Source organism: Ovis canadensis, chromosome 3 (assembly GCF_042477335.2).
Source record: "Ovis canadensis isolate MfBH-ARS-UI-01 breed Bighorn chromosome 3, ARS-UI_OviCan_v2, whole genome shotgun sequence".
Classification (NCBI taxonomy): domain Eukaryota; kingdom Metazoa; phylum Chordata; class Mammalia; order Artiodactyla; family Bovidae; genus Ovis; species Ovis canadensis.
Genome location: NC_091247.1, coordinates 98,373,754 through 98,396,330, shown reverse-complemented (window position 1 = coordinate 98,396,330; position 22,577 = coordinate 98,373,754).

Below are 22,577 nucleotides of genomic sequence, written 5' to 3'. Positions count from 1 at the left end.
TCAGACTTCTTTTACTTATGAATATGTATTTAAGATGCAACCACATTTTTTGTGGTTTGAAAGTTTTCTTTTTAATGCTAAGTAATTTATACATATTCTATTGTATATGTGTGCCATAGTTTGTTTATTCATTCACCTATAAAAAGGAATCATCTTGGTTGCTTCCAAATTTTGGTGATTATGAATAAAGATGCTATCAGCATTCATGGGCAGTTATTTTGTGTATGGATATGTTTTCAAATTAGTTGGATAAATGCCTAGGAACCTGATTGCTGGACTGAATGAATGACTATGTTTCGCTTTGTAAGAAAATGCCTTCCAAAGTGGCTTCCAAACAGTCTTCCAAAGTGGCTGTACATTTTGCATTTTCACCAGTGAAGAACGAGAACTCAACACCCTCACCAGCAATAGGTACCAAGAGTTTTGAATTTTAATTGTTCTAATGGATGTATAGTGATCTTTCATTTTATTTTGAAATTCTATAATGACCATTGACATTGGGCATCTTTAATATGGGTATCTGCTATCTTATATCTTTGATCTTATACCTGTTCAGATCTTTGGTTTGTATTTAAACATTCGGTTGTTGGCACTTATGTGGAGTTTTAGGTTCCCTGGACATTTTGCCTACAAGTCCTTTATCAGATGTGTGTTTGGCAAGTATTGTCTTAGACTCAGTTGATTATATTTGTGTGGGTCTATTTCTGTGTTTCCTGTTCTTCCACACTGATCCAATTACCTTCTTTTGCAAATACTGTGCAGGCTTAATTACTGTAGCTTTTCAGTTAATCCTGAAATTTAGTTTTGTGAATCACTTAACTTAGCTCTTCTTCAGTATTACATTGTTGTTGATATTGTTCAATTGTTAAGTCGTGTCCAGCTCTTTGCGATCCCATAAACTGCACAGGTCAGGTTTCCCTGTCCTTCACTATCTCCCAGAATTTGCTCAAATTCATGTCCATTGAGCTGGTGATGCCATTCAAATATCTCATCCCCCATCACCCTCTTCTCCTCTTGCCCTCGATCTTTCCCAGCACCAGGGTCATTTAGTGCTAAGCCTTTGACCTTTCTGTACAAACCTTGAATCAGTTTGTTGATGTCTACAGAGATTACTGGGATTTTGATTGAGATGATGTTGAATCTATAGATCAACTTGGAAAGATATGACATTTTAACAGTATTGACTTCTTTGATGCATGAACATGATCTATCACAACACATATTTAGATCTTCTTTAATCTTCTCTATCATAGTTTAAAGTTTTCACCTATAGATGCTGTGCATATTTTGAAAGTGTATACCTGTGTAATTGTGTGTGTGTGTGTATGTGTGTGCAACCATGAAAAATATTTTTATGAAAGTCACATTCCGAGTTGTCACTGCTGGTATATAGAGAAACAGTTGACTTTTGTATATTAACCTTGTATTCTGCAAACTTACTATACTTGTTTATTAGGTTTAAGAGATTTTTTGAAAATGTATTCTTTGAGATTTTCTTCATAGATGACCATGCCATCTGTGAACAAATACAATTTTATTTCTTCTTTCTAATCAATATATTTTATTTGCTTTCGTGTTTATTGAATTGACTAAGGCCTCTAGTACTCTGTTAAACAGAAGTGGTGGGAGGTGACAACATCTCCTTAGTCCTGATATTTAAGAGAAATTGTCCACTTTCTACTGTGATGAGTAATTCTGCATGTCCGTTTATGTTCAAGGTGCCTAAATATTTGGTCAAACATTATCCTGGATGTTTCTGTGAGGTGCCTTTGAATGAGATTAATATTTAAATTGGTAGACTGAGTAAAGCAGATGTCTTTCCCAAGAGAATTCCTCCTACTCCATGGCCTCCAAACTGGGATATTGGCTTTTCCCTGCCGTTGTGCTCAGACTAAAGCATCACTCCTTTTGGGTCTTGAGTCTGGAGTCTGTTGGCCTTTGGATGTAAACTAGAACTTTTCTGATTTTCAGACTTTTCAACTTAGGTTGAAGCTAAACCATTGGTAGTCCTGGATGTCCAGCTGCCCTCACCCTATAGATCTGGGACTTGCCAGATTCCTTAACAGCATGAGCTAATTCTTTTTAAATTTGATAAATCTATCTTTTTATAAGCTATCTATCATCTATTTATCTTTGTCCACTTGCTAGTGGTAAATAATCCACCTGCCAATGCAGGAGACCCAGGTTTGATTCTTGGGTTGGGAAGATGCCCTGGAGAAGGAAATGGCAACCCACTCCAGTCTTCTTACCTGGGAAATCCCATGGACAGAGGGGCCTGGAGGGCTACAGTCTATGAGGCTGCAGAGAGTCAGACATGACTGAGAAAAAAATCATCTGTCTATCATCTCTCTATCTATCTATCAACCATCTATCCTGTTGGCTCTGTTTGTCTGGAGAACCATGACTGATACCCTGCTGCTGCTGCTGCTGAGTCGCTTCAGTCGTGTCTGACTCTGTGTGACCCCATAGATGGCAGCCCAACAGGCTCCTCTGTCCCTGGAATTCTCCAGGAAAGAACACTGGAGTGGGCTGCCATTTCCTCCTCCAATGCATGAAAATGAAAAGTGAAAGTGAAGTTGCTCAGTCGTGTCCGACTCTTAGCGACCCCATGGACTGCAGCCTCCCAGGCTCCTCCGTCCATGGGATTTTCCAGGCAAGAGTACTGGCGTGGGCTGCCATTGCCTTCTCCCTACTCACCATTAAGTGCAGTGTGAGCTGTGGGCTTTTGATAGATGTTCTTTAGCACCTTGAGGAGGTTCCCTTCTATTCTTCCTTGCTGAGATGTAAAAAAAAAAAATCAGAAATAGATATTGATTTTTTTTCAAATTTTTTCTCTGAGCACTGAATACATTTTCTTTAATTTATTTCTTTAGTTGAGTGAAGATAAAAGGACAAATGGCTAGGAGGTCTTAAGGAGAGTGATGTATAAACTATTTTTTGAGTAGTTCTCATTGTTGCCATTATTATCACAAACATCATAATTGTTCTTATTCACAAAGTTCAGAGTTCATCGCATTTTGATAAATAGTTAACTCTTACATGGTGGTTATTCAGAATGAGAAACACAGTTGCAGAAATATAAATAAAATGATGGCCCAAAGCATGGAATAAGAAGTAGAACCATGCTCAGCGCAAACCAAATATTTCTAAAGTTTGCCCAGATTTGCTTCTGAAAGCGGAAAATCTTTACCTCTCTCTTCCTCCATTTGATCCCTACTCTCAGATCCTAAGACAACGTTCCTGTCATTAATATAATCTCTGACAGGCAGGAGCGGTAATTTAAAGGAGACTGGGTCAGATTCACTTGCAAAAGTAAATAAGTAAATAAATTAAAGAAATATTAACCTCTGACATATAAATGCTTATGTTCTACCTATAGAACTCAATTGCTCTTCATTATATTGATCCCCTTGGAATGAAAATGAACTTCAGTTTCAAAACCAGTGTGTGGGACACATTTTTACTTTTTTTCTTTTAAAATCTGGGACCGAGGCCAAGGAGATGAAGATAAGACTTCAGTGAGGAGAACTGGCTCTTTGGATGCCCAAAAGAACAGTTATGACACTTAGATTGCTGTCTCTTTGTTCATATGCCTCGTTTCATGTTGGGTTACATGCTGGTTTTGTGAGACTATGTCTGTTTGCTCATTTTGTACCATTGAACATATTCTTGTGTAAGTTTCATGCATTCAGGAATAGCCTCATACACTTATCTGTTCAGGGAGCCAAAGATATAGAAAAAGTCCAAGCCAGAATTGGATGGCAAATGAAGATGGAAGTCTTTTAAATTCGGAGAAGCAAGCCATATTCTGGCCGAGTTCATTATTTTTCAAACTATTTAAGATTTATCCTTCAGTTTTTCCTTTCCCCTACCAGCTCAAAAAAGAGAGGAACTAGATTCATTATTATGGTCTGGGCTCTTCCATTAATAGATATGCTCCAACCCTGTAGTGGCCAAGGAAGAATGCCTTTCTGAAGAGGAGCTCCCACTGCAGTCCAGATATGACTTTCTCTGGATGCTATTATCCTAGAGAGTCACCCATATTCTTCTTCTCATTGCAACGCCTGCGGCCATCCAGCCAAGCTAAGCAGAGTGCTTGCTGGCCATTAGACCAAAGAAAGAAAAGAAACAAGAAAAAGTTGGAGTTAGTATACGAGACACTGAAATATACATTTGCAAGCTTTATCTTTTGTGAAATAATTTTAAATTATATGTATTTATGGAAAAACTTGTCTGTTAATCAAATGATCCACTACTGTCCCCAACATTTCACTAGGCAGCCATTTCAAACTTTCTTCTATCAAAGCTATTTTAAAAAAGCTAAAGTAAGCAGTTTAAAATGACTTATCCTATTATACTAAATGTCTTATCCTATCCAGATTATTTAATCATCATTTTAATGAAAAAGAGAAATTTTACGTCATGCCCCCAAAAAGCCAATATTCACCTAGGATTCTGAAAGCTTAATTTCTCTACAATATTCATAAATGTCAAATTTTTCTTACTGGCTAAACTGAGAAATAGATGTTACTAAATAGAAATGGTTACATGTAGGAAAAAATAGACTTGCCTGTATCCAAATGTTTGTTCTACAGCTCAGCTGTGTGATCTTGGGGGAAAACGAACACCCTTTTGAGCCTGAAAGTCTTCTTCCTTCCTAACACGAGGACAATTAACACCTACATTGTAGGAGTGCCCTGAGAATTAAGTGAAATAATTCATGTAGGATGCTTAGAATCACATATTTTACATAGTAAGACTTCATTAAAGATTTTAAAAAACAAATTTCACATCCTAAAACTGCAAAAAACTTTACATGGCCCAAATTCTTTCATCTGAGGACTCAAGAGATAGGCTAGGGTCTTTACTTTTCTTTCTCAGATGGCGTTAGCTTTCTTTTCAGGCTGAATTAAGTTCTGTTTAGTACAGAACCATATAGCATCAGATGGATTTGTTTGGGAGCAACTGAACCGCCATGTGCAGCGACTTTGAGTCAGAAAATGAAAATAAAATGTGAAGAGTTGTGTTCAGGTAAAAGTAGGGCAGGGCTGCTTTTTAGGGATAGAAAAATAGCAAAAAAATAATTAATTAATTAATTAATAAAAGCCCCAATTTTCTTTCCGCTGTTATATAGGCAAGATGAAGTCTAACAAACATCTATCCCAAGTGATTTTTAAAATACCAGTTTTATAAAGAAACCAGACCATGGCACCTGTATATTTTTCTTAACAAAATTATACACAAGGTTTAATTAATGCATTTTGTAAATTAGACTCGTTTTGTTCCATCAAATCATATGCCAAGCACATACCAAGTTGATTCTGATTTTGTTTGTAGTATCCTCCATATAATTTCAAAGAACCATGTGAAGATGAGTGTTTGTGCTTGACACGGTGAGTGCTAAAGAATTCTATGAGAAATAACAATTGTGCTAGGAAACATTTTATAGTTGACTATTGTTCATTAATCACTAAGTGATTTATATGAAACATGTTCATTTTTACTTCAATTAAATCTGGTTGACTAGAAACAAATATCAAGGTCAAAATGTATTTTACAAGTTTTGATAAAGCTATCTCTCAGCAGGACTGATCCTCGAAACCATATTCTTGAAATGTCTACACAAAACAAGACGCAGGGGGCGTGTTGGTAGTAGAGAAGCAATGATTTTGTGTTCCATATGACAATAAAAAGGCATATAGAAAGAAAGTGGGGAAGGGTTATGCATGAGCCCTAGGTTAGTTCTGTGTATGTTAGAGTGTCTTTGGGTACAGCCACAGGCATGCACACACATACTTGCACACACAGACACACTCATCTGTGTTCTCCAGAAGGCACAAAGCCTGCTATCACATAACTGTTATTTAATGAAGGTATTCGGAATGCACTGCAGACAATTATTACTGCTGTTATGGCTAGCATTTCCGCCAGCACCAACATCCCCACTCTGAGCTATGCAGGATGATGGAGCCGTCCGTCACATCTGCCCTGTAGGCGCACAGTCTCAAGTCAAGAAACTGAAAAATATGCTGAGACCAGGCAAAGGGGAAAAGGTGGGTACCAGTCCTGGGCAGAGACAAGGAATGTATAATATCACAGAATCCATTTCAATCATCTTTGGTCCTTTAGTTTTATTTTGCTTTAATTTTACATAAAGAATTGTATTGTTAGTGGACATTTGAGGAAATTGACAAAGACAGAAGGAAAGAGGAAATGTCCCGTTTTGCAATTAATTGGGATGTTCTTAACAGTAAAGCATATGTATCTGCTCAATGTTACGTGGCAGCCTGGAGGGGAGGGGAATTTGGGGGAGAATGGAGACTGTATATGAATGGCTGAGTCCCTTTGCTGTGCACCTGAAACTGTGTAACAACATTGTTTGTTAATCAGCTATACCCTAACACAAAATAAACAGTTAAAAAATAAAATGTAACGTTTCTCTATTTCAATAAAAATATGTGAATAAAAGAGTTAGATACACTAAGGAAATTGACATACTCAGGAAACTGAAGAGAGAGTGGGACAAATATAAGCAAGAAAAACCTGTGGGTATGTCTGAAAGTTTATAGGAACTTTCATTTCATTTTAAGGTATGTTCATTTTCTCCTGAGAGTCAGGGGAATTACTTTAGAAAGTGATTCTTATATATGTGTTTGTTCATATATCGAAAGACCCTTTCAGAATGTTCCTGAAATCGTATGAACTCACCCAGGGGTCAGTCAAGCTCAACATGGAGAAATATCGGAGTTCCCGTTAGGTCAGACTGTTAAAATAGGTAAATCTATTCAAGATATCCTGAGGCCTGTGTACGGGCTCCCCACATCTTTTTACTAACTAGGAGGTTCTACCCAATGATTCGTTACACGTGTTATATTCCTCTCTGCTTCCCTGATGCTTACTATACGAAAGTACAAACACTGATGAACACAACCATGAACATGCTCTTTGTGAGACAAGAGCTTATACACTTAAAAAGACAGGTTATAAAATGCATCTGCATTCAAAGAATAAACAAATAAAAGTACCAGTCAAAAACTTTTTAAAAAATCTGTATTTTTCCCAGCAGCGAGCATGTAATTGACTCATTGTTATCCCATGTAAATCAGGTCATTTGGATTAATAAGTGTTTCTTGATTGCTGGGTGTTAGGCACAGTGGAGAGCACCAAGAAGCTACTTCCTTGAAAATCTTACTATTCTGGAAGTAGTGGTCTTGACTGAGGACAGGCTGATACTAGTTAAGCATCATATCCATGGCTAAAATGTCTGCTGAGGTGTAACAGCATCATTATAACTAAGAGCTAAGATGTAAGGTGTTGGAGGGACAGGCAGATTTATCCATCATCATTCCATCTAGCCTGATCCCATAGAGACTGTTCTGTTTTAGCAGATCACATCCCCCAAATCCTTACCTTTATGTTTTAAAAAGAGTTGAGGTCCTATCTCCATCAGATTGACGAAAAGATGTAAAAAAATATTTTAAGCAACATGAAACTGGCTTACATGTTTTTGTACAATCTAAATTTCTTTGTGGAGCAAAGAAGAGCTGTAAAGAAATTTTTAAAAATTAACAGGCATTTTTGTGTTATCCTCAGCATTCTGCAGTGTTAGTACTTATTATGAGCTCTTTAAGGGTATGTTAAGTAAATGAAAATTCAGGTGTGGCTGTGTAGATATACATAAGCCCTTCACGATGTCGTTGTGATTGACAGCTGGCCTTGCTTCCAATGTAGATAGACTTTCTATCTTGATGTCGTCCTCCAAAATCTATGATCATTTAGAAAGTTTCAACAATAAAAGTTTCACTTATCGTGTCTTATGACATATTCCTTTTCAATTAGAGGAAATGTTTCATTAGAGTTTTTTGTTTCCATTCTACTCGAATAGTAAATTATGATGCTTTCAGTAATGAGGAAGAAAGTGATTTGAATTGTTTTTCTAAACAATTCTAAACTGAAAATCCAATCCATTCTGTATCTATGAAATTATGATGGTTGTTGTTCTTATTGTTCAGTTGCTAAGCTGTGTCTGACTTTCTGTGACCCCATGGACTGAAGCACACCAGGAAATTATCCCTATCTTTTACTAAATCTCATTTCAGTCTGTCTTTCATAGGGAGAGTTTTTTAAAAAATTGAGTGATGCAGAAATTGAAGGAAAATATTTCTTCAGAGGGCCCTCTATTTTATTTTTAGTCTTAAATTGTTTAATGCTAAATTATTTGAATTTTAATATTTTGAGTCTCAGTCATCATTGTCAGTGTTCAGGGGTTCATATATGTTTATTTAATATATATGTATGTAATGTTAAATTGCTTCTCTTTGAGAGTTTTAAGACATTTAGCAACCATATTTGAGCTATTTAAAATGACTAATCTTTTCTCTATTTCATTATGTTTGCTGTGTTTATTTCCTTAATTTTTGTCTTGTGGTGTTTATCTTATTTTAGAAGAATCAGTTTTGGAGGCTCCACATGGAATTCCTTATAATCTAGTGTATCGTGGGGTAGATTGAAATTCAACCAGTGTCTTACTTAGGTTTTATTTTACAAAATAAGTGGAATTCACTGGTAATCTTCAGAGTGTTTCTCTATACTGTTAATCAGCTAAACATAACCATCAATTATAAATGCAAATTTTCAGGGTTAAATTGAGTGTTCAGATGCTCTAATGTAGCTTTTATTGGCTGTACATTGCCAAGTCTACACAACACAAAATAAAGTGTTGGGTCAATATTTATTTTTGAATTGGTGCTCTGCAGTGAGCTAATATGGGGGTAATTCAGGTCAAGAAAAAAGAAATAAGGGTGTTACAAATGCAATAAGAAGGGTTTTTTTATTTGCGTATTTTTGCATGAATTATCTGGATTATGTCAACTGTGTAGACGTCTGTCTAGGAGTAGGATCTGAAAAGTTTATTCAAATGCTGACATTTGCAGAGAATAATATGAAGAGAGCACAGAAATCAGGAAAACATATTTTCATATGTGAGGAAGATTAAAAAAAATCATGGAAATTTTAGAGTATTTTTCATATGGTCATTCTTTGCCCACAATTTTCTGATGAAAGCCTAATTAATTATCCATTTTCCTATTAAAATTTTATAAAGAAAAATAAGCAGAGCTTAATCATACAACCCACATTTTTTTCTTTTTTATCAACATCTCCAGAATAAGAATCATTTGTAAGCTTTGCTAGCAGTATACCATAGTGACAGGCTTCCAAACAAGGAGAAATAATTTATTAGCTCACAGTGTTTCCAGCCTTCCCCCCACCCAACCTTGAGGTGGCGTATAGGTGGTACAATGAATAAATTAAGTGCATTTTCTGCCTTCTGCTTGGCATAAATCATTACTTTTCCAGGACCAAAGGGTGAGTGACTATTTGCAAGACTATTCTGAGTTAAATAAGCTTTGTAATCAAGTAGAGTGTGGATTTCATTTTATTTATTTATTTTCTGGCCAAATATTTATTTGCAAGATAGCTATAATGATTAAAATCATAGTCTATTGTGAAAGGAAAAAATAATGTCACCAAAAAAAAAAAAAAAACCACCAAACAAACCAAGCCAAGAGAATTAATCCATGTAAAATCAAATCGGTTTGCTGGGGTTTAATTTAATGTAAGGATTTTCCCTTTACTTGCAACTACAGCTTTTACATGAAACATAACATATCCTAATGTTATTTTTGTGATAATTATTGCAGCTAATCATATCACAACCTACAAGGAGAATTTTCTCCACAAAGATAGTTACGCACATATAAAATGTATCTTATTCTATAATATGCTGTTTCATGTATTCCCAAGGAGACTGACTATTACTGAAGAATGTATTTTAATGTGGAACCACTGAGTTAATGTTTTAAGGGAAGACAATTAAAACCCTAGTCAGTGATGTGTATTTATACATTTTATAGCCATTTTAGATCTTAATAAACTAAAACAAATGACAATTTTTCTCCTTAATGAAGATTTTAGGAAAAATGAAGATCATAGCCTCGTCTGTAGCTTCTTTACGCTCAAGGGGCTGAACTAAAATTTTCAAATCAGAGCAGCAGATACAAGTCATGCATTGCTCCACCAGACAAGGCGTATGCATAAAGGGTCTAGGACTCATTCTTGCTCATCAACCCTAAATCTTGATTAAATAAGGAACAGAATGAGTCTTCAAAAGTTTAACCAAAAGATGTAAAATGATTGGCAATAGTAAAAAGCAGGTTAATTTAAAAATAAAGATGTTAAGATAAATTAAATAGTGTACACCCGTTAAAGATGATATTGTCAATGATAAACATAAGATCAAGGGATGGTGCCAAAGCAAGTTACAGAAGTCACTACATACATTCTAATAGAACTCTTCTCAAATTTCGTGGACTTTTAGAACTAAGTGTGGAAGGTGGTATACAAAGATTTTAATATTTTATTTATCAGATTTATGCTGTGATGACCTGCTGCATGCTATTTTTTTCTAGTTGTTCAATAACAAGAAGAGTAGGCTTGCTTCAGTATTAAGAAACAATAAATTGCTTTGGAATTTGGAAGTACATACTAATTTTAGGGTTTTTTTCACAGATAAATGAAAGATTTTCCTGATCCAGTTCAGTTCAGTTGTTTTGTCCTGTCCAACTCTTTGCAACCCAATGGACTACAGCACACTAGCCTCCTTGTCCATCACCAACTCCCGGAGTTTACTCAAACTCATGTCCATTGAGTCGGTGATGCCATCCAGCCATCTCATCGTCTGTCATCCCCTCCTCCTCCTGCCTTCATCTTTCCCAGCATCAGGGTCTTTTCCAACGAGTCAGCTCTTCGCATCAGGTGGCCTGATTACCAATATTCAATAGCAAAGCATTTATGAGGAGCAAACTTTAACACATTCATCTGTTCTGTCATCAATGTGTTTATTCTGCAGTGCACATCAGTCGCTGTGCCTGGATAGCATCGAAATAAACAAGCATAAGTTACGCTTTCATGGAGCTTCGAGTCTGGCTCTGGTTAGGATGTTATTTCATTCTGTAGACACCACCATGGATTTGACTTTGGAGATTCCGCTCCCATATTTCTAACTAGCATACCATGAAAAACATTAGCTTTTTCAGCATAGTGAGACCCAAATAACATTCAAGGACAATATGTGTGTGAACGTCTGAGAGTACTTGAATGCATTCTTTTCTTTGGGTTGCTCTGGGTCTTCGTTGCTCTTGAGAGCTTTTTTCTAGTGTGGTGTGCAGGGGCTGCGCCCTAGTTGCAGTGCGTGGACTTCTCATTGCCGTGGCTTCCCTTATTGCAGAGCACGTGCTCTAGGCACACGGGCTCCAGGAGTTGTGGCTTTCTGGCTCTAGAGTGTGGGCTCACACACTCAGACTTGTGAGGCACAACTGTACTGTGAGTTTACCTGCTCTGCAGCACGTGGAAGCTTCCCAGAGCAGGGATTCAACCTGCGTCCTCTGCTGTAACAGAAAGATTCTGACCCAATGTGCCCCCAGGGAAGTCTTCTTAAAGAAGAGCATCAGAGTTGTAACAAACAATTGCATAGAAAGAGTTCATAGATATAGAAAGATTAGAAAGCGTTTTGCCTTGACCTGGTGTTGAGATATTATTTCAGAATCCATGAAGAGAAAGCTTCAGGAAATAACAGGAAAGAGAGATAACAGGAAAAAAATGACAAGACAGAGCAATTACTTGTATGGTTTTTATACTGACTTTATTTGCCAACCAAAGATATTAGAATTTCTTCCTAAAGCTTTATTGATAAAGTGTAAGAAAGTGTCTAGAGTATGTTGAACTAGATATTTTAAGGCGACTATATAAATAAAAAGCACCATGTTATTTGTGGTTAGTAGATAGGGAAGATTGTGAGTCTTATTTTTTCTTCTAAAAAATTTAAGTTTAATAATTTTCTGACATTTCAATTATTACAATGAAGGATGTGTAGAACTGGATTTCTGAAAAGCTTGTGATTTTTTAAATTCTATGCAGTAGTGTCTTCCCACTAAGAGCTCTCTGGAGGATTCCCCTGGGTCTGGCGGAGGCACGGTGTGTTGAGCACACATGGACCAGAAGCGAGGCTGAGAGCCATTCGGAACAGGAGCAGAAGGGCATCTAGTCTGAAGGATCCAACCGGTGAAACAGTGGTCTGCTGCAAAAAGTTACGATCTGACTGCCATGCTTGGTTAGGGAGTGCTCAAAAGGAGCTTGGAGTTGTGTTTGCTTGTTGTGATGTTCTTTTTTTCCTTTTGTTGGAGAAGAGGTATGCTGCTCACTTCATACATACTGGCTGTTGTTGGTTAGTCACTCAGGCCTTTCTGACTCTTTGTGAGCCCATGGACTGTTGCCCACCAGCCTCCTCTGTCCATGGGATTTCCCAGACAAGAATACAGGAGTGGGCAGCCATTTCCTTCTCCAGGGGATCTTCCCCACCCAGGGACCAAACCCACATCTCCTGCACTGCAGGCAGATTCTTTACCACTGAGCCACAAGGGAAGCCCTGCCATTCTGTTTCATTATAACAAAATATTTAGTATTGATCTGTGTCCTGAAAGTCATGTGATCTCCTGGCAGTTGAGTCCATCTATAGAGAATTTCAAGGAGACATCTTACCCCCAAAACGAAATCCTAATTAGAACTGAACTACAATGAACCATCTGCTTCTGATCTGGAAGAGACACAGAGAAAGTCACTTCCACTTTTCCTGACTTCTCCTGATCCTTCTTCACTCGAGAGCAGGAAGGAGGTATTGGAATTAAGAGACAAAATCTGGGACTTTCCTCCTGGTCCAGTGGTTAAGACTCTGTGCCTCATATGCAGGGACCATGTGTTTCACCCCTGGTTGGAGAGCTAAGATCCTGCATGCCATGTGGTGCAGTCAAAAAACACAAAAAATTAAAAATTAAAAAAAATTAAAATAGAGATGGAATCTGAAGGGTAAGCAGACTCTAGGATTTTTTTCTGCAAATCCTATATTTCACTTCTCAGTCACATAAATATTTTACTCTTAAGTCATATAAAGCAGTAGGTTTCCTCTTGTTTATAATCTAAGCCTTTGGTTAAACAATAGAAATTTGACAGTAAGACTATTCTTTTTTATTTTTCTGAAAAAGATTTATTTTTTTTCAGTTGTTAACCTACATGTTATTTTCACAATGTTATTGTACCTTCAGTGATTCTCCTTGTTTGGGGAAAAAACAGTAAACTTTTATCAGTGAATAATGATATAAAGAAAAAATGGGATACATTAAAAAAATCTTGCAATTGGTACAAAGAGGCTATATTTTGAAAAGAGTTGCTCATCTTACCATCAAATGAGAGATGGAGCATTTTGTTAAAATTATGGGGAATATCTCAAGTATGGGGCATTAGGTTCGACTTTGCAAAGTCATCAGTATTGAAAAACTGACTCCTACCTGTGATCTTGGGAAAATAAAATGTGACATGGATTCGTGAACATATTTGGGGCCAACCTCCTTGAATGAAATACCAACACCTGGTTGGATTCTAACTGGACTGGAGTAGAGAGTGAGGGCTGAGGTAGGGGTCATGGTGAACCATGGGAGATCATGCCCATGTGGGTTGTACTGTGGGGACATTTTAGGGGTTTCAGCCAGGCAGGAACTTCATAGCAGCTGGTGAGATGAAAGATGCAAAAATGCTGGGACATGAGGATTCTGTTAAGAGTCATAAATTGATTTTCTGTGAGAGAAATGGAGATGGGGGTTCTTTAAATATTTCTGACGGCAGGCCAGGTATCTTGCAGTTCTTCGAGCAGCTGCGTCCTGTGGGTTCCTTTGGTGTTGAGGGCTGGCCTAAAGCACCAGACCTCTTCCAGAGGATGAGATCTGTCTTTTATCCAACGCACATGGTACTGACTCTGGGATGAAAATTGCATTCATCCTTGCTCAGTTTTACTAGCTGGTGTTGACCAGGTTTTTAATCTGGCCATAATGTATATCATTTTTTAAATTATTATTGGAAAGGTAATACTCTTTGCTTCCTAAAGTTTAGACAATATTGGAGAATAAAATGAAAAGGTATTAACTAAAATTCTATCACTCTGAGATAACATTTGAAAGACTAGTATGTTTCCATCCAGGCTGTTTTTCTCCTGAGGTTAAACACACACACACACACACACACACACACACACACACACACACTCAAACACAATGCAGGTACACATACATTCATTGCCTTTCAAAATATATATATATATATATATATATATATATATATATATATATAATGGCATTAATCTTCAAAAACATTCTTTTAATGACATCATAGCATTCGATCCACAAATGTTGGTCAAAGAGATTTTCTTTTAAATATTTTATTCTTTTAAGATTTTTAATATGGACCATTTTTAAAGTCTTTGTTGAATTTGCTACCATATCGCTCATTTTATGTTTCAGTTTTGGTGGGATCTCAGTTCTCTGACCAGGGATCGAACTCACAGCCCTTGCATTGGAAGGCTCCCAGGGAAATCCCCAAAGAGGAATGTTGAGGAAAACAACTAGAAATGGAATTTTTCTTTCTGATTCTTATGAATCAATTTATCAAGCCTCAGTGTTGTTTATTTAAAGACTTTTGTATTATGCAGTGAGCATTTCTCTGTTGTGTCCAAGAGAAAAGACTGAGCATCATTGTTTTTCCGAAATGCCCGACTGAAATCAAGTTAGACTCTGTCAATGGCGCTCCCCTCATCTACCACTTGTTAACCATATCAAACATGGAAATGAGTTTAGTTTGGCATAACTCATAATGTCATTTGGGAAGAAGGCAGAAGGAGCAGTGCCAATGTTAATGTGCACTGCGTGAATAATTTACTTTAATTTCAATTAAAGCACCAGGAGGAGGTGTAGGAAACCTTTCCTGTGGCTGCGCTAGGCTCTGGGATTTAACTTGGTTAGCAGAACAATTTAGGTAGCTTAGGGACCTAAATGTGGAGCCAAGATGTTGTGGGAAGGACACAAAATAAATAGCAGGCTCCGCAATAGGAGAATGAAAAGCCAAGATGAAAACAACAGAGCAGCTAGACTGGGGCTGTGCATTAGTAATCTCTATGAAGGGCAAGTGAAAGAGAAGAATGAAATGGCTCAAGAGGTCCATTTGGAGAGGTGGAAAGAGAGACGATGGGTAGAGAATCACAAGAGAATGCTCACCTTGCCTTTGTAACCCAAAGATTCAAGGCTGTCCCTGTTTGTTGTGGAATTTTATCATTGCTAATTACCTAAAACTTTCGGCCAGCTTGACTTACAATCTCCCAGGACATTAACTACCATCTTCTAGGATAGCTAAGCTGATGGGGTCATATTTCTAATTTTATAATCTCTGTGCTTATTCTTCATTAAGTTTTTTTTTTCAATTTTTAATGGAGGATAATTGCTTTACAATATTGTGTTGGTTTCTGCCCTACATCAACATGAATCACCATAGGTATCCCTTTGTCCCCTCCCTCCTGAACCTCCCTGCCACCTTCCACCCCATCCCAGCCCTCTAGGCTGTCACAGAGCACTGGATTTGAGCTCCCTGCATCAGACAGCAAATTCCAACAGGTTATCTAATTTCACACATGGTAATGTATATGTCTCAGTGCTATTCTCTCAGTTGCCCCACCCTCTGCCTTTATAGAAAAGGCAGAGGAACCAGAGATCAAATTGCCAACATCCACTGGATCATCGAAAAAGCAAGAGAGTTCCCGAAAAACATCTATTTCTGCTTTATAGACTATCCCAAAGCCTTTGACTGTGTGGATCACAATAAACTATGGAAAGTTCTGAAAGAGATGGGAATACCAGACCACCTGACCTGCCTCTTGAGAAATCTGTATGCAGGTCAGAAAGCTACAGTTAGAACTGGACATGGAACAACAGACTGGTTCCAAATAGGAAAAGGAGTATGTCAAGGCTGTATATTGTCACCCTGCTTGTTTAACTTATATGCAGAGTACATCATGAAAAACGCTGGACTGGAAGAAGCACAAGCTGGAATCAAGATTGCCAGGAGAAATATCAATAACCTCAGATATGCAGATGACACCACCCTTGTGGCAGAAAGTGAAAAGGAGCTAAAAAACCTCTTGATGAAAGTGAAAGAGGAGAGTGAAAAAGTTGGCTTAAAGCTCAACATTCAGAAAACAAAGATCGTGGCATCCAGTTCCATCACTTCATGGGTAATAGATGGGGAAACAGTATAAACAGTGTCAGACTTTATTGTTTTGGGCTCCAAAATCACTGCAGATGGTGACTGCAGTCATGAAATTAAAAGACGCTTACTCCTTGGAAGAAAAGTTATGACCACCCTAGATAGCATATTCAAAAGCAGAGACATTACTTTGCTGACTAAGGTCCGTCTAGTCAAGACTATAGTTTTTCCAGTAGTTATATATAGATGTGAGAGTTGGACTGTGAAGAAGGCTGAGCACCGAAGAATTGATGCTTTTGAACTGTGGTGTTGGAGAAGACTCTTGAGAGTCCCTTGGACTACAAGGAGATCCAACCAGTCCATTCTGAAGGAGATCAGCCCTGGGATTTCTTTGGAAGGAATGATGCTAAAGCTGAAACTCCAGTACTTTGGCCACCTCATGCGAAGAGTTAACTCATTGGAAAAGACTCTGATGTTGGGAGGGATTGGGGGCAGGAGGAGAAGGGGACAACAGAGGATGAGATGGCTGGATGGCATCATGGACTTGATGGACGTGAGTCTGAGTGAACTCCAGGAGTTGGTGATGGACAGGGAGGCCTGGTGTGCTGCGATTCATGGGGTCACAAAGAGTTGGACACGACTGAGCGACTGAACTGGACTGAACTGAACTCCTTCCCCAGCTATATCCATAAGTCTGTTCTCTATGTCTGCATCTCTCTTGTTGCCCTGCAGATAGGTTCATTGGTACCACCTTTCTAGATTGCTTATACATGCATTAATGTACGACATTTGCTTTTCTCCAGGTTTATTCTTATTTTTAATTAATTTGTTATAATTAATTTGTTATAATATAGTTTATTCTTAAGTGTTCTTCTGCTGTCTTTGTCTTTCCTCTCAGAACTACACTGATGCTGGAGTTGATGTTTAACCTACACACTCTCTTGGCCTAGACAGACCCAACCAGTTATGGACCTCTCTCTTCCAGTACCTGCAATGCCTTCTATTTAGGGCACCTTGAAATCTTAAAGGTGCTACCGGTCACTTCTTATGTCTTCAAAATTGATCTTAAAATCATAGGCAATGTAAAGACACTTAACCTGCGAATGTCAGATCAGGGGCAAAGTGGATGATTTCCACCCATTTTCAAAGATTGCAGTGCTGAAATATTCAGTGATGTGCCTAAGATGATTTATTCAATAGAAAATGAACTGCTGATAGAAGCCATGACCCCCTAAGTCTCCGATTACTTTTAACCTCCTCAACCTGTCTACTCAGCTACTGAATGAGGTAAGGTACAAATGATGAAGATTACACAGAGATGCAATTCTATTAATTTAGGATGTAATTTATGCACAATAAATGCTATTACATGGTTTTGAAAGTAAGGGCAATATTGAATATACTTGAAAATTATTTTGAATATTGGTTAATCTAAATTTTAATTGACATATAGTTGCTGTATAATTTATAAATATATAATATATAAATTTTCCTATATTAAAAGAACAGACTGATCTCTAGTCCTCTATCATGCAGTTTAGCAAACTCAGATCTTGGGCCAAGTCTGGCCCATCACCTGTTTTAGGCAATAAAGTTTAATTAGAAAATAGAAATATGCATTCCTTTACATATTTTCTGTGACTGCTTTCAAGATAAAACAGGATGAACCTAGAATCTATTATACAGAGTGAAATAAGTTGGAAAAGCAAATGTTGTATATTAACACACAGACACACATATACATACATGGAATCTGAAAAGATGGTACTGATGAACCTATTTGCAGGACAACAATGGATCACAATAAACTGTGGAAGATTCTGAAAGAGATGGGAATACCAGGCCACCTGACCTGCCTCTTGAGAAACCTGAATGCAGGTCAGGAAGCAACAGTTAGAACTGGACATGAAACAACAGACTGGTTCCAAATAGGAAAAGGAGTACGTCAAGGCTGTATATTGCCACCCTGCTTATTTAACTTATATGCAGAGTACATCATGAGAAATGCTGGGCTGGAAGAAGCACAAGCTGGAATCAAGATTGCCGGGAGAAATATCAATCACCTCAGATATGCAGACGACACCACCCTTATGGCAGAAAGTGAAGAGGAACTGAAAAGCCTGTTGATGAAAGTAAAAGAGGAGAGTGAAAAAGTTGGCTTAAAGCTCAACATTCAGAAAACAAAGATCATGGCATCTGGTCCTATCACTTCATGGGAAATAGATGGGGAAACAGTGGAAACAGTGGCTGACTTTATTTTTCTGGGCTCCAAAATTACTGCAGATGATGAATGCAGTCATGAAATTAAAAGACGCTTACTCCTTGGAAGGAAAGTTTTGACAAACCTAGATAGCATAGTAAAAAGCAGAGACATCACTTTGTCCACAAAGGTCTGTCTAGTCAAGGCTATGGTTTTTCCAGTAGTCATGTATGGATGTGAGAGTTGGACTATAAAGAAAGCTGAGTGCCGAAGAATTGATGGTTTTGAACTGTGGTGTTGGAAAAGACTCTTGAGAGTCCCTTGGACTGCAAGGATATCCAACCAGGCCATCCTAAAGGAGATCTGTCCTGGGTGTTCATTGGAAGGACAGATCCTGAAGCTGAAACTGCAATAGTCTGGCCACCTGATGCGAAGAGCTGACTCATTGGAAAAGACCCTGATGCTGGGGAAGATTGAGGGCAGAAGGAGAAGGGGATGACAGAGGATGAGATGGCTGGATGGCATCACCGACTCAATGGACATGGGTTTGGGTGGACTCTGGGAGTTGGTGATGGACAGGGAGTCCTGGCATGCTGCAGTTCATGGGGTCGCAAAGAGTCAGACATGACTGAACGACTGAACTGAACTGAACTGAATGGAAATGCAGACTTAGAGAACGGTCTTGTGGACACAGAGGGGGAAGGAGAGGGTGGGATGAGCTGAGAGAGTAGTCTGGGAACATACACATTACCATATGTAAAATAGATAGTCAGTGGGAATTTGCTCTGTGATGCAGGGACCTCAAACCCAGTGCTCTGTGACAACCTAGAGGGGTGGGATGGGGTGGGAGGTGGGAGGGAGGTTCAGGAGGGAGGGGACATATATCCACCTGTGGCCGATTCATGTTGATGTATGATAGAAACCAACACAATATTGTAAAGCAGTTATCCTCCAATTCAAAATAAATAATAAAAAAACAGAGAAGTTATGTGATTGCAACAGAGGATATATGGCCTCCAAAGACTGAAATTTTTACAATCTGCTCCTTTGACAAAGAAGCTGGTTCATCCATGGTCTTCCACTTCGGACTACATACAGAAATTCAAGTGACGGATAAAGTTACTAAAACATCTTCCACACATCATACAGTCACATATTACAGAGCACCTATTCTCCACACTGGGAGTATAAAAATGATGGAGCCCATATCTCCAGTCTCTTAGAATGGGACAGATTCAACAAGAAATTATCAGGAGATGGTTTAATAAAGATAAATGGGGAAAGCAGAGTGTTTGCCTTGCATGGTCAAGGGAGTTGTAACACAATACCCAAAACACAAGAAGAGCTGAACTGATCTAGACAGAGGAAAACATCTAGTGCTGAAACTGTATTGTGCCTGTTTCTTTTGCAAAAGGTCAAAGCAAGGGAAATATCAGTGCCTTTCAGATAATAGGAGCTGGTTGTGGAGCTGGCACTGTCCCCAGCCAGCCCGGTGAGGGGCATCAGAATCTCGACCTTCTGTTCTACACACCAAAGACTGGTCCAGGAAGTCTCTCCTCCGTTACACTCACTCCTCCTCTCTTCTGCTCAAGTCTGTGACTCCACAGTTCAACCAGGAATTTCTGAGATTTAAAATAAGAATGCCAAGCTCCCTGTGTCAAATGAAACTTTACATGAAATTTTAGAACCTCCAAAGACCACATGGCTGGCTTTCTTTGCACAGATGATTAATCATGGGTTTTTATGGCCTGTTGTTCTCGGGGTACTTGTTTGACTCATTTTCATGGAATGCTTTTGTCCCAAGATGTGCAGAAATCATCCAGTTATTTTCGAATGACGAATGCATGCATGGTTTATTCATATATGCTCTTAAATTTAAATATTCAAAGGTTTCAAGTAAAAAAATCTTGAAAGAATCAATTTTGCTGCTTTTCAGTACATTGAAGATCCCTTCTCACACCATTTGCTCCTTAAAAGTTGATGTATGCATAGCAGTGGTCCTGGTTTCATATGGAATCATCACCTGGCTTCATCTGTTCATGCCTATATTCAAGAAACACATCTTAAACAGCCTCCAATGTAATCCTCAATCCTCTCATCCCCCAATAATGAGTTTTGAAACTTTCCATTGAGATGAATTCATCCAAGAACATCTGCTTCATTTGCTCTTCTTTAAAAAAAATTTTTTTTAAAATTAAATTCAATATCGGTGTTTTCTTAAAAATCAGTATTTGGGGTGGTGCTGGGTTTTGTTTCTGCGTGCAGCCTTTCTCTAGTTGCGGCAGGTGGGAGCTGCTCTCCAGTGGCCATGTGCAGGCTCCTCATTGCAGGGGCTTCTCCCGTTGCTGCACATGGTTCCGGGGTGCTCGGGCTCAGTAGCTGTAGCATGTGGGTTCAGACGCCGTGGCTCCCAGGCTCTAGGCACAGGCTCAATAGCTGTGGCACCCAGGGTTTGTACTTCACGGCAGGTGGGATCTTCCTGGATCAGGGATCAAACCCGTATCTCCTGCACTGACCAGAAGATTCTTTGCCACTGAGCCATTTGGAAAGCCCAGTTCTCCTTTTTTGGTAAAAAAAGATTTTATTTTTACTTTATTTGCTTTACAATACTGTATTGGTTTTGCCATACATTATTCCTGGGCAAATAAACCGAATCCTGTAAGTGATTATCAAGTCTCTTAATTGACATTTGATAGAAGTGTGCTGTGTAGCTACAGGCTGGGCATGAGGAACTTGGGAAACTCCAAGTGTAAGGATAGAAGAACAGCAAGCGGAACATTAATCAGATTCTGTGTCTAAAGTTAAAATCTAAAGAAACAGGGAATGGCAAGCCACTTCAGTATTCTTGCCTTAAGAACCCCATGAACAGTATGAAAAGGCAAAATGATAGGATACCAAAGAAGGAACTCCCCAGGTCGGTAGGTGCCCAACATGCTACTGGAGATCAGTGGAGAAATAACTCCAGAAAGAATGAAAGGATGGAGCCAAAGCAAAAACAATACCCAGTTGTGGATGGGACTGGTGATAGAAGCAAGGTCCAATGCTGTAAAGAGCAATATTGCATAGGAACCTGGAATGTCAGGTCCGTGAATCAAGGGAAATTGGAAGTGGTCAAACAAGAGATGGCAAGGGTGAACGTCAACATTCTAGGAATCAGCGAACTAAAATGGACTGGAATGGGTGAATTTAACTCAGATGACCATTACATCTACTACTGTGGGCAGGAATCCCTCAGAAGAAATGGAGTAGCCATCATGGTCAACAAAAGAGTCCGAAATGCAGTACTTGGATGCAATCTCAAAAATGACAGAATGATCTCTGTTCGTCTCCAAGGCAAACCATTCAATATCACAGTTATCCAAGTTTATGCCCCAACCAGTAACGCTGAAGAAGCTGAAGTTGAACGGTTTTATGAAGACCTACAAGACCTTTTAGAACTAACACCCAAAAAAGAGAACTAACACCCAAAAAAGATGTCCTTTTCATTATAGGGGACTGGAATGCAAAAGTAGGAAGTCAAGAAACACCTGGAGTAACAGGCAAATTTGGCCTTGGAATGCAGAATGAAGCAGGGCAAAGACTAATAGAGTTTAGCCAAGAAAATGCACTGGTCATAGCAAACACCCTCTTCCAACAACACAAGAGAAGACTCTACACATGGACATCAACAGATGGTCAACACTGAAATCAGATTGATTATATTCTTTGCGGCCAAAGATGGAGACGCTCTATACAGTCAACAAAAACAAGACCAGGAGCTGACTGTGGCTCAGATAATGAACTCCTTAATACCAAATTCAGACTTAAATTGAAGAAAGTAGGGAAAACCGCTAGACCAGTCAGGTATGGCCTAAATCAAATCCCTTATGATTATACAGTGGAAGTGAGAAATAGATTTAAGGGCCTAGATCTGATAGATAGAGTGCCTGATGAACTATGGAATGAGGTTCGTGACATTGTACAGGAGACAGGGATCAAGACCATTTCCATAGAAAAGAAATGCAAAAAAGCAAAATGGCTGTCTGGGGAGGCCTTACAAATAGCTGTGAAAAGAAGAGAGGCGAAAAGCAAAGGAGAAAAGGAAAGATATAAGCATCTGAATGCAGAGTTCCAAAGAATAACAAGAGGTAAGAAAGCCTTCTTCAGCGATCAATGCAAAGAAATAGAGGAAAAGAACAGAATGGGAAAGACTAGAAATCTCTTCAAGAAAATTAGAGATACCAAGGGAACATTTCATGCA